Source organism: Mytilus edulis, chromosome 1 (genome assembly GCF_963676685.1).
Source record: "Mytilus edulis chromosome 1, xbMytEdul2.2, whole genome shotgun sequence".
Classification (NCBI taxonomy): domain Eukaryota; kingdom Metazoa; phylum Mollusca; class Bivalvia; order Mytilida; family Mytilidae; genus Mytilus; species Mytilus edulis.
The window spans coordinates 27964003-27980918 of record NC_092344.1 but is presented as its reverse complement, the minus strand read 5'-3'; the positions used below and the strand labels follow the sequence as shown (position 1 = coordinate 27980918).

Here is a 16916-nt window from a genome sequence, read left to right as displayed (position 1 = left end):
ATCAACATTCTGTATTCTGTTGACACAGTATACAGTATGTTGATTCCGGCAAAATATATGATCTGACAGGATGCTCACGGAATAAAACTTGTGATGGAAGAACACATACATTTGTAAAACATACATGAACAATAGCAATCCGATAGATGATTCGAAAAGGATCCGCCATCTCTGACTTGTCGTTACAATCGTCTCTTTCTGTAACTTTAAGACTTTCTGCAAGTGGCTGGTAAACCGATATTTTCTCTACTGTATTTCTGTATCCTATCCTTCCCGGCTGATCTGCTGTTGTCTCAAATTTTGCCGTTGATGTTATTATCGTAATCACAAAAGCGCGTCAATATGGAACATACAATTGCCTATTGTAAAACGTTTATGTGATTGGATTTACACATGACGTCATTCATTGTTTACAAACGTTATTTTTGCACTCGCACTGACATTTCAACAGTTCAACAGTTCAAACTTCTTCTGGATTGAATACCACAATGGGATTGAAGGTAGATCAAGGTATAGTGATCTATAGTAGTACATTGAATATTTTAAAACTGAGAAAAGTGTAGCATAGCTAATTCAAAACATATTACGTTAGTTACAAAAGCAGAATGCGCGTTACACAGTGGCGGACCCCTGGGGTTCCGGGGGTGGGAACACCAAATTATTTTGGACGTTCAATGCATTATTCTATATAATACTACTTAAAATATTTTATTTCCCCCATTTTTTCGCTATAATTATGAAATCTTTAGGCGACTGAGTTGGAACCCCCCTTCTTCCTTTTATCCCGAGTGTTTGGAACCACAGGCACTCTTTTAAAACAATGGGTGGATCCGCCTCTGGTTACAGAACTTTCTGTAAATGTCAAAATAGGTATAAAATCGCGGGTTGTTTTGGATATATACATATTATTACTTCTTCGCCAAACCTTATTAAATAGATTATAGTACTAATATTTGTCAAATTGATATTTGTGAAATGATCAGCCTGACTTTCTAAACATATGATTGGATAAAGGGAGGTGCGGTACACCCCTCGGCGTAAGAAGGGGGAGGGGTCCGAAGGTTTGACCCCTTTTTAACGATAAATGCATCATAAATTTGAAAAGGGAAATCTATTTGGAAACCCTATCTCCAGATTTGGAACCCCCTTTTAAAAATGTGTTTCCTATTTTGACAGGATTTTTTTTATAGGGCACAATGCTTCATTTAGTTTGGGAAACATTTTAATATATAAGTCCTAGGTGCCTACAAAATTATTTCATCTCGCCACATATAAGTCCGGCAAAACAGACATTCCAGTCAGACATGCAAACCCCGGCCACAAAAATATACGCCCGTTTTTATTCATCATGTTCATTTCATGCTAAATATTTTTGTTGGAAATTTTAGTTTTTAATAGCAAAAAAGTGGACAAGACTATTGTTTTCAATCCAGATACGGCCAAAATTTTTGTTTAAGGCAAGAATCAGAGTCATTTTTTTTTCTCTCAAATATCTCAGACTGCCTCCTCAAATCAAATGGTTCGTACCTGAGACTTGAAATTTTTCTAGAGCTTATACTGACTGGGGATCATTATTCAATATGTTAAACATGTTTTCGTAGGTAAATAATATTGTGGAACTTTTTTTTCATGAGAGTGTTAAAGTCTATAGAGTATTTACCATTACTTTCTGTTTAGTGGAATAGTGAAATAGAAGTCAATATACGTTCTTGCTCAATCCTGTGTCGCTTTGAAGGTTTCCTGATTGTCATGACAACCTCAGCCTAAGCAATGTGTATAACTGTAATTTGAATTTCAAAATGACCGAGTGCCGTTTTTTCAACGCACTGGTCAACTCCACCATATATATAGCAAATCACATGACTTTGACAATCAGTAAATACCGGCCAGCGAAAAATGTCTTTATAAGTAGAGAATTGTCGTATAAAAATTAAATACTCGGGAAATGGCAAAGTTCACGAAGTTTAGTCTGATTAATCATTTTACAAAAAAAAAAAAAAAAAAAAAAAAAGTCCGAGCAAAAGGGGGGGGGGGGGCGTACGCCCTCTACGCCCCCCTCTGAATCCGCCACTGAACATCATTCAACAGTCTTCCTTTTTTTATATTGTAAATAAAGATGTCTGTGAAATATTTAAATTTCTATTTTATTTTGGTACTGGCTATGGTTACATTGAAATGTAAAAGTCGTAAAAAAGCGATTGTTACAATGAAGTTTAAGCTATATCGCCGGAATGCAGACCTAGGGTTGACTAAGGAACTACATAGAATACTTACGAGTGTAACAATGATATTTATGTCTACGGTTACATTGTGTTATTGTTACGTAAATGCACTCAAATGAAAAATTATTTTTTACAATATTTTATACATTTTTTTAATTCTAATTTGATTGTCAGTGTACACACAACCAGTATGTTGTTTCAGTCCGATGCATTTTTGGCCCGGTGTAACCACTCTCAGTGGCGGATCCATAAATTTACATGAGTGGGGGCCCACTGACTGACTTAAGAGGGGACCGGCTCCAGTCACGCTTCAATAATTCCCCTATATAAGCAACCAAATTTTGCCCCCCCTAAATCCACCTCTGACTCTAGGCAGCCCTCACAAACGAGTAATTGGGGTCGATGGGTTGGGTGGCTCAGTGTTGTATAAATATATAAGAAGATGTGGTATAACTGCCAATGAGAAAAGTCTCCTGTTCATATAAGTCGTAATTTGTAGAAGTAAACCATTATAGGTCAAAGTACGGTCTTCAATACCGTGCCTGCATGGGCTCTCACCGAACAGCAAGGTGTAAAGGGCCCCAAAAGTGACTAGTTTAAAACCATTCAAACTTGAAAACCAACTACTGAATACCAAACTCCTGACGTAAGACAATAACCTTTTTGTATTGTTACAATCTCAAAAAACGTGTCCGATAATTTAAGAATGTGTCCGGTTAAAAAAACCAGAATATTTCAAAACTCATATACCCCCAATGATACTCTGTAAGACGTCGCGTACGGTGTTGGTGTTAGTTTTGGTAACGTTAGTTTGACGTTATTTTTCATGCATTGTATAAATAACGTCGTACTTTTTTTCCTTTTGTGCAGCTCAATCATACAGAATAATTTATATGAGCGGTTTGCTTGACTTGCTACGTATAGAACCGAAATGCAAAAGCGGCACATGTTTTTAAGTACTAGTACAGTTAAATTAAAACAGAAAAATAATATTCATTTTAATAAGTATCCCCTTGGAGCAAAGATATTTTCTCAGTCTTTTGATTGAAACAGGATATTTAAAAAAAAAAGTTTAAACCCCTGTCTTTTCTGTTACTTTTTCTTTTAGTTTAAACATATTTATTTATAGTGGATTGGGAAACAAGTTATTACAACTTTAAACTATATTAATCCGTTTCCACTTTGAGGGTGCGAGTGCGTCCTTGTAGCCATAGCCTGTGCTCTTTTCGAAATCTAAAAGGGCGACTTTTACGTGCAAGAGATGTTGCTTTCTCTTAACACGGGTCAGTCATTTTTCGCCACCTTCCGACAGACTATCATTGTTTTACAAGACCATCATACTCGCAAATTGTGTCAAGGGCTTATTCTTTTATCCGCTTTTGATAATTTCCGAATAAAAATTTATTAGTTGAATCATTTGTTTCATCGCATGTATCACTGGGGTAAAGCTGATGACCGTAACTGCATTCACGGTCATCCCAAGATGTCGGATGAAAAATTAGGTCAGTTTCTGTATTGTCTGTTAAAGTGTTTCTATATCATTTTCTTTACAAATCATACATTGAAACGATGTAAATTTATAAAAGAATCACTCAAAAATCACTAATTACTTCCGAGAAATGTGCATGAAACGGGAAATTCGATTTGAAAAAATCGTGAAGATGACCGTAAATCATAATCAAAATATTTTCAAGATGACCGTAACATAAAACAAGGATGACCGTGATTGGTAAAAAGATGACCGTAACTTGTAAAGGATGACCGTAATTTGTAAAGACTGACTGTAATTTATATAGGACGACCGTAACTTTTATAGGATGACCATCAATTCTAAGAAATATCCGTATTGTATTCAAAGCTTTTTTGTTGAGTTTGTCGATCTCAATAGGGGCTCGGTTAGCGGATATAAATATGTTTCATAAATTTCTTTTTTTAAACTATAATATAATTGGCCATATTTAGGATTTATAACAATGATAGTAAATTGCATATTTCTCGTAAACAATGAAATATTTATTGATATCGACGTTAACATTTTAACACAAATTTACAGCGATACGACGAAAATTTGAAGAAACATGAATGTGTCCCTAGTACACGGATGCCTCATCTACACTATCATTTTCTATGTTTAGTGGACTATGAAAATGGGATAAAACTGTAATTTGGCATTAGAATTAAAAAGATCATTCCATAGGGAAAATGTGTACTAAGTTTCAATTTTATTTAACTTGAAGCTGGACAAACGGACAAACAAACAGACGAATGGACGAACGTACGCACAGACCAGAAAAACATAATGCCAATAAATGGAGCATTAAAAACATTAATAATACATACGAATATTTGGTAATCGAGCCCATGTGTATGGGTCCAGAGGAAGCAGATTAAAATCTTAATTTGTCTTGATATATGCAGGCGGAAACACTTTTGAAATAGAACAAAAGAATCGAAGGTCTGTGTTTATCGAGAAAGCGATAAAAGTTAACTGTAAAGTTTGATATAGTAAAAAAATTTTAAAAAGTTAATAGAAACAAATAAAACGACAATTTTCTTATTTTAAAAACACCATTTGCATAAGTTTTCAATGTATCTATTACATAGTAATGCAAAACAATAAGATATCAAGTCGACGACATGGTTCTTATCGGGGCCTTTTATAGCTGACTATGCGGTATGGGCTTTGCTCATTGTTGAAGGCCTTATGGTTACCTATAGTTGTTAATGTTTGTGTCATTTTGGTTTTTTCTGGATAGCTGTCTCATTGGCAATAATACCACATCTTCTCTTTTATATATAGTATCTATAAGTTGGATGTAGAAAATGCATAACCTCCGATTTTTTTTTATCACGGATGGAGAACATATCAATCTTTTAGTTCAGAAATTTTCGTGTCTGCCCTTCCATTATGTGAATCAAGAAAAAATTCCCCAAAACAGGTAACGATTGTATCGAAAAGAGAAAAATCGAGTGCACCTTTTTATGTTAGGGCATGTTTGGTGTGTATATTTTGTCTTTAAAATGTCTTTAAAACGTACAAAGCAAGAGTATTTTATATAGCATCTCGCTTCAGATTCTATCATTATTATATATCAAAGCTACAGGTTGACTTTATAACGTAAAAAAATGACAGTACGAAAAGATGAAATATATGGGTCAATTGAGATACCTATCTAATGAATCACAAAAACAGAGTAGGTGTGTTCGAATAGCTATTTTTTCTAAAAGTACTTGACGACAGTCTTTTAATTTGGATGATGAAAATGTGTGTGTGATAACTAGGGTTTATAATCTTCAACCACTGAAAATGTTTAGTCTGCCCTTCCACGAAATATTTAATTAGAATTTTTTTAAATGCTTAAGAATTTTCAAAAATTCCATCTGACATCCAAACAGACAATATTTTTAAGTTGAATCAATGCAGACAAGATCATTAACTAATGCTCATTAGCTAGTACATACATTTGTATTTTAAAATATAACTGACATATAACGATCGATCGTAATGGTGCTATGTGGATAAATTTATCATTTTTCAAGAGCAAAATTGGCAGAGCGTCATCCCTACAATGGCTTCCATTTCTACGACTGTGAGCATGAACTGGCGTAATGGGGAGATAATTTTGAAGAAGTAGAATCCTGACTGTATGAATAACATTTCTGTATATATACAAATTGACAACGTTCCGCCTTGTGATATGCTTTTCGTACAATACTATTTTAAGGATCTACTTTGCTGGAGCTCACCTTCACTAGTTTATTCGAATGATATTTTCAAAATATTTCTGTTATTTTATTTGCACGACAAAATGAAAGACGATATAATATCAATGGGTGTACATGCAATTTTTTGGCATTTTTAAAAATGTGTATTTATTATATGTCATTAAAAGGAATCCCAGAAACAAAAAAAAATCTTTTGTCGAGCAGTTGAAGGCTGTGCACCGCATGTCTTTTGGCAAATTCATTTTAAAAATTGAACCCTCTACTGTAAAAAAGATACATATGGTAATCTTTGCATTTGAAGCACGTCTTATTTTCTTCTACCTATAGGATAAAACTTTCATATTAATATGTGTATACCAACACGATTAATCATTTGATACAAAAAGATAGTTATATAAATACGGATATTTCTTAGAATTGAGGGTCATCCTTTAAAAGTTACGGTCATCATTTACAAATTACGGTCATCTTAAAAGCAGTTACGGTCAGCCTTGTTATGAATCGCTGATTCTGTTACGGTCATCTCGATTGTGATTTACGGTCATCTTGGCGATTTTTTCAAATCGAATTTCCCGTTTCATGCACATTTCTCAGAAGTAATTAGTGATTTCCGAGTGATTCTTTTATAAATTTACATCGTTTCAATGTATGATTTGTCAAGAAAATGATATAGAAACACTTTAACAGACAATACAGAAACTGACCTAATTTTTCATCCGACATCTTGGGATGACCGTGAATGCAGTTACGGTCATCAGCTTTACCCCAGTGATGTATTAAATGTTAAAAGAATCAATAGTTGAAAGCAAATGCAAAATTAACCACAATGAAATTAATTTAATCAAATCAATTTGTCAATTTCATCAACAAAACTACTACATGTACTAGGGGACATTTTAGAGCAGACATTAGAGCCCATTTTAGCGCAGGATTAATCCGTTCAGCTGTATTTTCGATAGCCCATTTTAGCGCAAGATTAGTGCGTTCAGTTGTATTATCGATAGATCATTTTAGCGCAGGATTAATCTGTTCAGCTGTATTTTCGATAGCCCATTTTAGCGCAGGATTTATCCGTTCAGCTGTATTTTCGATAGCCCATTTTAGCGAAAACTTTCCTAGTTGAATAATACTAAAACCATGAGCATTAATTTATGCTGGCTTCATATTATTAAAGTTGTATGTATATATATATATGTTCACTTTGGTTCATCATGGAAATAAAATAGTTCGATAGTTGTCACTCAGCTATTTACGTTTGTCTTGATACTATCATCAAATTGCAAACAACAACGTATATAAAAATACAATGTATAGACGAATGTGCACCACAATCTAGACATGGTAAACAGAAAAATCAGTTCCTACTGCAACTTTATAAACAGTATTGTACAGGGGGTTTCAGGCTAGAACGAACTTTTAAAATTTTAGTGTTATATTTTAATGGACATGATATTTTTTTAGTTGTGCTGTCTGCTCTAATGGGTTAAAGATCTTGGGCTAAAATGGGCTTTACTTTGGCGCTAAAACGTTAGATCTTTTTCTCTAAAATGTCCTACCAACGCGCTAAAATGTCCTCCGCCAAAACCGATATAGTTATTAATTTTAATTAGATTCGATAAGAATCTGTTAAGATATTGTATCAACAAAAAATTATAAAAAAGTTATGGTTTTGCATGATAAGATATTTGCTACAATGAACAGAAGTCTCAGTTGAGGGCCATGCAAATTTACTTTTTTCAATTTAATATAACAAATAAATTGTAATATGACAGATTATCAATTTGATATAACAAATTATGATAATTTGAAATAAAAATTTATAAATTTGATATATCAGATCCCTTTTGCACTGATTGTGCATGGGTTTTCTCTTCTAGATTTCGCGCATGGATCTTTGTTTTTAATAAAAAGTGTGCCAAAAAAATAAATGTTGAAACAAATATATCAAAAAAAATGCAAGGATGAACGTTTCATAAATCCTTGTATGTGCCCATCGAAATTGATAAAGAAGCATGCCAGGATTTTGAGGAAGGGGAAGCATTTTTTATCCTTGCATGTTCCTATGTCCCTAGAAACACAAATATATTTTAATAAAACTATCCATTCTTTCTGATTTGAAAATGTGCAATACTAATTTGTCCTTTTCCTATTATAATCGTTCGTTCTAAGACACCAGGTCCCATGTACTGAATAGAGAACGTTCGAAGTAGTCCCCCAAACTGCCTCAAATAATAAATAAAAGGGGAGGGAGAGAGTTTCAGAAACATTAAACCGGTTTCGAAAGTTTTGAATAAGCATTCATTGACATATTTGTCGCTGGACGTCAGATAAACAATGAATCAATACACAAATAAATGCGCCAATTTGGGTTACGCAATGTTTCAATGAATCTCATTATTATAATTAAATCATACTATTGGTTAAGAAATTCACAATTTGTTATATCAAATTGACAATTTGTTATTTCTAATTGATAATTTGTTATATCAAATTGATAATTTGTTATATCAAATTCATAATTTGTTATATCAAATTCATAATCTTTTATATCAAATTGGAAAAAGTTAATTAGCATGGCACGTAAAGGCTTCCGTATGATTTGCGACGTTAGGCACTACATGTCAAGTTTTACAGAACGTAACGTCAGAACAAGTAAAAAAGCATGGTGTGACATTATGACTAGACATAAGTCGTCGCTGACTGTGTCGTTAATACTTCCGACATGTGATCGAAAATGGGTTCAAAAAAATCCCTGAACAGTAGATTTTAATGTTATATAGTATTTTTTGTGCTATTATAATTTCAAATCTCCCTCCCTCCAAAACTGTATAATATGACTTATCAAACTTATAACAAAAATGTAAAAAACGGCGTTTTGTGACATTTTGACTAGACAAAAACAAAGAGATCGCGTTTATTTTTTTCTCAATATTTTCTCTTAAAACTTCGACACAATTTTTGTTCATACACTTAATAAAAATGTTTTCACGTTTGAATAAAATTTCATATCGTAGAAAAGACTGCAACTGTCTATTACTTTTTATAAGACACTTAACAAATACGCCAAAACGTCAGAAAACGGCGAGTGTGACATTTCAACGGATTTAATAAAATGAACAATTTAGGACATAATTTAAACAATACTTACTAATTGAAGACATATAAAGTTGTATATTTATTGTATAATATTTACACAGGAAGGGTTGATATGTAAATTCTGGTTTGAATCTGCAGCATTCGTTCGAATTTTAAAGAGCTCCAAGACAAATGCGAGATTTGGGTTTTGTGACAGAAACACAAATTTCAAAAAATCATTAATTCTGCCACGATCTTTTGAAATGTTGTAACAAAACTTTTTATTTTTTTTCCTTAATATATACGGAGTAAAACGATATATCATTTTTGGAATAATCTATTTGAATTACCTTTTAAAATCACTCCTAACTTCACCTCTATCCATATTTTTTTTCTATTTTCGGCTTGACCACAAAACAAAGTGAACTTTTCGTCCTAGTCAGACGCGTCCAGTTAACGATGACGTCATAAATAAAACATACACCATTAACACCAAAGACTACTCTTGCTAGGAGTACAACTTTTTTTTAATAAGTTTAAAAAATGACAAGAATAACTTCAAAGCAACGCTGATCATATGTCGCGGTGTTACTTGTCTACACGCTGAAAATCAGTGTTATTAGGGATCATTCGAGTAACAAAATGAAGAAAAGTATTGATTTTAAGGCATATTCCATTTCTACTTTTAATTACGCACATTTTGATATATACATTTATATAGTTATCAATTCCCGAACTTCTAACAAATGCAATAAAGGCGAACTGGAAAGCAAAACCCGTATTATCACCAACACCGTACGCGACGTCTAAAGTAAAAACGCAATTCAATATTAATGGTGTGGGATACGATAGAACCCGTATTGTAAATGATTAGAAAAAAAAGTCGAAGCAGGTGCCAAAAAAAAAATCTGGAGGAAAGGTTTAGTAATCCGTACAGACAAATGTCCAAGGCATGCTACACTGTGCACGCTTTCTTCTGCTTGCAGACACAGACTACAGGTCTGGTTTAAAAAAAAAAATTGCACAATAAAAAGTTATTTTTATTTGAAGCGCTTTAATTTATGATTTTCTTTATCAATATGATTATTATCATTATAAAGTTCAGACAGAGGTACTTCACAATTTAGAAAACTAATACATCATGTATATTTTATATTGTATTATCTTCCCGGTGCTTGACCACGTTTACTGTATGTCATTGATAAACATTAGTTTGTTCAGCATAGGTAATTCATAACAAGCACAACTGCAGGCTAAGTTTACAACACATAATTTACTTTTGATTACTTAATGTCCAGTGGCAAATATGTCATGCGTATTTAGAAAAAAAAACCATTAACATTGCATTTAATAAGTTTTGTAAAGTTTAAATCATCGTTTATAAATAGAAAGTAAATTCTATTGTTTTATATTATACGGTGATGCCTATAAATGTCTTTTTACAAAATGTATGTATATGAGGGTACTGCTCGACCGGCGTCCCGCAGAAGTGGTTTCGCCAGTGCAATTTGACATGTTTATCAAATCATTGACGCGTTTTGGAGGAATCGGACACGTTTCTGTGTGCTACCATGGATAGATGTATAACATCTCTGGCTAGGTGCTACATATATGACTATGTACGATAAATTTTCAATTAAATTAAATTTCCACTTCAATCTATTAAACATTAATGTACTTTTGTATAAAGTAGTTAGTATATATAAATGTCTTTCGTCGTTGTTTCACGGATCTTATTATAAAGAGCACATAAATAGACCGATGGTTAAAGCTACACGTGTATGAAATACTTGCCACTGGCAAACACCAATACTTTGATGATGATGAATTAAATTATCATATTTTCCTCTTTTTTTTAATTTAGAAACAAATTTCAACTTTGATTGATTATAATATATACATGTAGTATCAGAAGTCCAGTCCATTAGTGATTACTGGACTTATGGTAGTATATAGTGTAATAAGTAAATTTTGATGTCATACCATTCCCTTCCATAATTGTGCATTCTTTTTATTTTTACATAACACAGAAATGAGGAAAGTTTTAACATAAGAAAATTTATTGTAGCCTAGACCTGTTGGTGACCTTCTGCTGTTGTTTTTTATTTGGTCGGGTTGTTGTCTCTTTGACACATTCCCCATATCCATTCTCAATTTTATTATTTATAAATTCATTACATTTTCTTTCCTCAGAATGATTAACAGCAATGGAGACAGGAGCAAACATGGGAATGTTCGATGTGAAAATTGAAGACCTATAAACAAAATGATGTATCAATATGGCACTCATCAGAAAAAAAAACCAACATTTAATCATGAACCATTGAATCCTGAGTTTCGTACAATTACCAAAACATTAAAGGTGGATGCTTATAATGAGCTCATATTAGAACTAAAGTGTCCTCTTGAATTACCACTGTACATGTAAAAAGACACATCATATCCGGGACTGAATTGAGGAAAAGAGCCAGGAAACTGACATTCAACAAAGCATTCCAAAGAAAAGATGGCATAGGGGGAGAGCAATGAAACATGATACATGCAAAATTAATTGTTTCTTGGTTGTTTTATTTATGAGCTTTAAAGGGTAATAAAATAACCAAGGGGCATGAAAATGACAGAGATTTTTGCCACAAACTTCACATGTTGGTATGACATTGAATGTTTTATTATATATTAAAAAATGGTTATGAAAAGAAATTCCAGTTATGATTAAAAATAAGGTAATCGAGACATTGTTTTGTGTTGATTATAATGCATTGCCTAACATAGTAACATATGACTGCATTAATTGCAACATATTTTAAGCAATAGCAAAATACCAAAAAATGAACAGTATTGAAGATTCTAATCTTGTTTGATATATATATAAATTATGCGCTATTATACAATTGATACTGTAAAATATCAGCCTCGAACCACAGTGTGAATCTTCCTGATGTCGAGTGCGTATTATTTTTATAAACACTGAAAGACAGTCACAATCAAAATCAAGAAGTAAGCAAAGAATTACAAAACGAAAGGGCATTTACAACAACACATTGAAAAATACATATATAAAAACAACACGAACTCCATTAAAACCGGGAGTGAATTCAGGTGCTCCTAATGCGTATTATTTTTATAAACACTGAAAGACAGTCACAACCAAAATCAAGAAGTAAGCAAAGAATCACAAAACAAAAGGGCATTTACAACAACACTTTGAAAAATACATAAAAGACAACACGAACTCCATTAAAAACTGGTAGTGAATTCAGGTGCTCCTAATGGGTAAAATCCGATAAACTGCTTATCTTGCTTCATTTCTGTTGTTTTCTCCTTCGCTTCAATAGTTTTTCGATAGACGAGAGTAAGCTTGATAATTTTCCTTGGTCATGTTCACGTCGCTAAAAAAAATCTGCGCAGCAAGGTGATATAGTCAAAGAGAAAAACGTAACCAGCTAAAAAAGGATAATAATAATATTGTTACAGAATTATCAAACCTATATTTGGATACCAATTGTACTGAGATGCACATTGTAAAAACTTCTCTGATGATTAACACTTAATCAGAGATATCTACAAAAGATACAAAATATGCCACAAATTATTATATAGCATACTATACTTACCGAGTTTAAAAGTTTTCAGTTCCAAATATTTTTTGAAACAATACACATTCAAGTTAAAAAGATTAACAACACCAAATCTACTGAAACAGTACTGAAAATAACAATACCGAAATAGTACTGTCAACATCAGTACTGAAACAGTACTGACAAAATCAGTACTGAAACAGTACTGTCAAAATCAGTACTAAAACAGTACTGACAAAATCAGTACTGAAACAGTACTGTCAAAATCAGTACTAAAACAGTACTGTCAAAATCAGTACTGAAACAGTACTGTCAAAATCAGTACTAAAACAGTACTGTCAAAATCAGTACTGAAACAGTACTGACAAAATCAGTACTGATTTCATTGAAAGTATAACATTATAAGTTTTCAGTCTTTCCTAACAGTACTGATATGCACGAGGGTAGAAATGTACCAAAAAAGTATGGGTAAATTATTGGTAGTGTAGGATGCTCAAAATGAGGCGAAAACATGTATTAGGGAGGATAACATACTTAAAGATATATGTTTTGAGCACACCTTATGTATTGTCAGGGTTGTTAAGCAACAGGAACCTCGTTGCATCTATATCTTTCCAATCGAGCTGTATTTGTATAATGTTCTTACTTTCAAAAAGCCACAGTCCTTGCATGTTCTGTAGCACGACATTTTATAAGAATGCTGGTTATGCTATTCACAACAGGCTGGTTCGACTTGCAGCATTAATTAAGACTTGAATTACATCTTCCATTTCGACAGCTACAATCAAAAACAATGCGTACCTGCGTAACTTATAAAATAATGTACGGTTCCATCGGTTGGAAGCTTTGTTTACTCAACCTCTTCAATAAAGCGTCTCCTCTCCTGCTCGATGATAATATCTCCATATGTTTTGATAAATTGGGCTTGTTTGCTAAACGGTTTATAAAGTTATATGTTTTTGTAACAGATATCCATTCATGTTGTTTCGATGTGTTCTCCTTACTAGATCATTGGATTGGTTGTTTTCATATTTCAATTCAAATGTTCATCATTCATTTCATTTCAAATTCTATACATCAGTCTTCCCATTATGATCCTCGTAGCATGCATAGTGTTTAGTTTGATTCTAAACAAATAATGTTTACTAAATGGATTTCTATGGAACTGAAAATTCTTTAAAATATATCATATAGCGATTTCAATTGCGATAGACAAGACACAAAACAGGATGCGCATGAAATTCTATAAGATGTTGTGTCACATCTTTAAAATATTCTTGCTTGATCGTAAACTGATATTCTGACCTATTCTTAGCCTAAAGCCTAAACACATAATGATATGATGTTCGATCAAACAAAATATGTCATAAACAAAACTAACAAGTATGTTGAGAAAAAGGTTTGAAAGGTATATATCAATTTTTAGAGCATAAACACTATCGTGGTCTATATCATGTATCTTAAGCTGTGTAATACTAACATTGAGTTTCCCTTAAGTTGTCATTTAGTTTTGTTACAAGTCAGCGTGTCTGTTGTTTTGTTATTTAGGAATAGCGGTTTTACTTTTCTTCTTATAGTTTGTATGGATCCCTCAGTTTAGTTTGTAAACCAGATTTTACACTTTTACCAATGAAAGATGCAATCTTAAATTAACGAGCAACTACGAACTTTAAATGCACAAGCGAATTTATAAATCATATGTGTTAAAAAGTGAAGCAAAGCCGTTTTATTCAATGTTTTGTGAAATAGGACGAAAATCTGTTTTTCTTGGTTTCAATTTTCGAGTGTTGTAAACTTTTCTCTTTATTCAACTAACAATTCCCGTCTGACTCTTTATACGATATTTCCTGAAACTCCCAACGATTTTATGCTCTATTAACTGTTTCAGAATTCCATGCAATAACTTTGTAATCGATTTTTATGTGTATTATGGAAGATTGGTTTTACTTAATCCCATGCATAAAGTCAAATGAAACGAGTGACGGGTGAAAAAAAAATGTTTATCCAATTCTTGAACCAATGTATGTATATATCATAAACTTAGTCTTTATAGTTTTTTACGCAAACATATCGTATAATTGTTAAGTTTTTCTTGTCTTTTTGTCTGTTATGATGTGAAAATATGGCAGCTACCTTATTGTCGTGTTTTGAAGCCGTAGTTTACCGATTGTCACAATTGTGAACAATCAATAAATAAACATGGCTATTGAGCACGTGTATAACATGAACAATCAGATAATAGGTTTTCTTAATGAAAGATCCATGCGTTGTGCGATCATCGGATTTTTACGATAAGGGTCACGCTAAGGTCACTTGCATACGGAAAATATAGCGGCGAATTGCTTCCTGAAAACAAGCAATTAAGAAAAGTAAACTTCGTGGACAAATTATAAAATTTTCTTCAGAAAACAGTATATGAACATAATTTTATAATGAAAACTATCCATTTAGTTATAAAAAATATATGCATCATTTTTTGTTAATTTGAGATTTCATGTGACTTTTGTCAATATGGGTCCCGACAAGAGATAATTAAAGAGATAATTATTGCTCGATTTAACTGCTGTTTTAAAAAAATATTGTCCGTCTAATAATCAGGCATAATCTGCCCTAAAAGACAACAATCATTCTTAAATTTGTCCTCTGCGGATTTCTGATGTCTGAGTTGTAATCCAATTGAAAGCCAACGGTGTCAACATTCTTAATTCATGAATTGTCAGTTTGTAACTTGAACCCTTGTCATATCAAAATTCTTAATTTTTAAACTGTCAATTTGTAACTTTTTACATCTTAGTAATTTCAAAATTCTTTATTGATAAGTTATCGATTTGTATATTGATCTTTTGTAACTTGTAACATTTCAATTCGTGAAATGTGAATGTCTGAAATTTCAATGTGTTAAATGTCAATGTGTGAAATGTCGATGTGTTAAATATCATCGGTGTATTATGCTAACGATCATTATGACGACAGATTGCGCTCGATTTCATCTTCCGCGTATAAGCCTCCTAGAAGTAGGTGCATCTTCATATGAAGTGTATACCCAGTAATTTAATTATATTATGTACAGCAAATGCGTCTAAAAGAAAACAAGTAAATTGAGACATTGTTTGTTTTAAATGGCATGTATACCATGGACTCGGTTTTATATAGAGTTGACCTCGAAAAACTATGTATGTTTACCGTACTGGTCACCAAACCTGGGAGGGGTGTGTCACTTTCTGCATGAAGGTATATTTAGATGTGCCGCTGGAATAGGCTTCCTTATCAACTTCGCAAATAAATTACTCTCACTTGGAAGGAAATTTATTCTTAATTTTTTGACCGGGTCAAAATAAGACTTTGAAAATAAGAAGAGTCCATAAGCTAGATTGTGTATGTTTAAACTTTATTTCAGATAAAAATTCATGGAAATAAGAAAAGTCTTATCGGTTTTAAAAATGATTTGACATGAAACATGCAGTTATGTAAGTTTTTTCAAAGAGATATATCATTGATATACATATATTGTTATATACAATGTTGGTAGTTTTTTTTTGTAATGCTTTTATGTATATATATTCAATTAGGATGATTACAAACATTAGAATAATGAAATTAACAAAAGAAAATTTGAAGGCAAACATACATTTTAAAATGTCAGAATGTTCCTTTTTCAAATAAATTTTGTGTGACCGATATCAAATACCTTTACCACTTAATCAAAATCCAACACAATCCATTACTTCAGACTTTTCAACACTACACACATTCTATTAAGTTTTAATGTTAATTTGATTATAAAAGATGGTAATCTGACATGTGTACATGTTGATGACCACTTTAATTGTGCAATGATGAAATTTTCAGTGTGTATTACGAAAGTCTTTCTTTGTAATCATTAACATGCATTTTTAACGACATCATTTTAATTGTCGATTTCTCTTTTGTAAAAAAAAACAATTATACAGTTGCAGCATTAAACCATACAAAAGATAGTTTCGTTTAATCTATCATGTTTGAGAAAAAGTAAAATTACAAAAATACCTAGCTCCTAGACAATACCTGAAAAAAATGGTAACAACTGCCATGATATTCCTTTATTGTAGAAAAAAATAGTATGAAACCAAACCTGATGGCTAGCTTAATCTTGCACTAATATGACTTTTGAATAGAATCATATTTCTAAATTGGCTTTCAAAATCTAAAAGAACCTCGAAAAACTCGTGAAATCGTCCTACTCTATTAATAGATTACTCAGCTGTATTTGGCAAAACCTTTCTCATTTTTTCTATAATTTTTACTCTTAATCTTTGCACTTCTCTTCACTACATAA

General features: G+C 32.3%; 1 long non-coding RNA gene across 1 annotated transcript; it reads left to right on the top strand.

The window, feature by feature from the left end:
- LOC139528910 (uncharacterized) lies at positions 1-11574 on the top strand. The gene is made up of 2 exons (XR_011665722.1): positions 1-510; positions 11217-11574. It is a non-coding gene; the product is annotated as an uncharacterized lncRNA (long non-coding RNA).
- The last annotated feature ends 5342 nt before the right edge of the window (positions 11575-16916 follow it).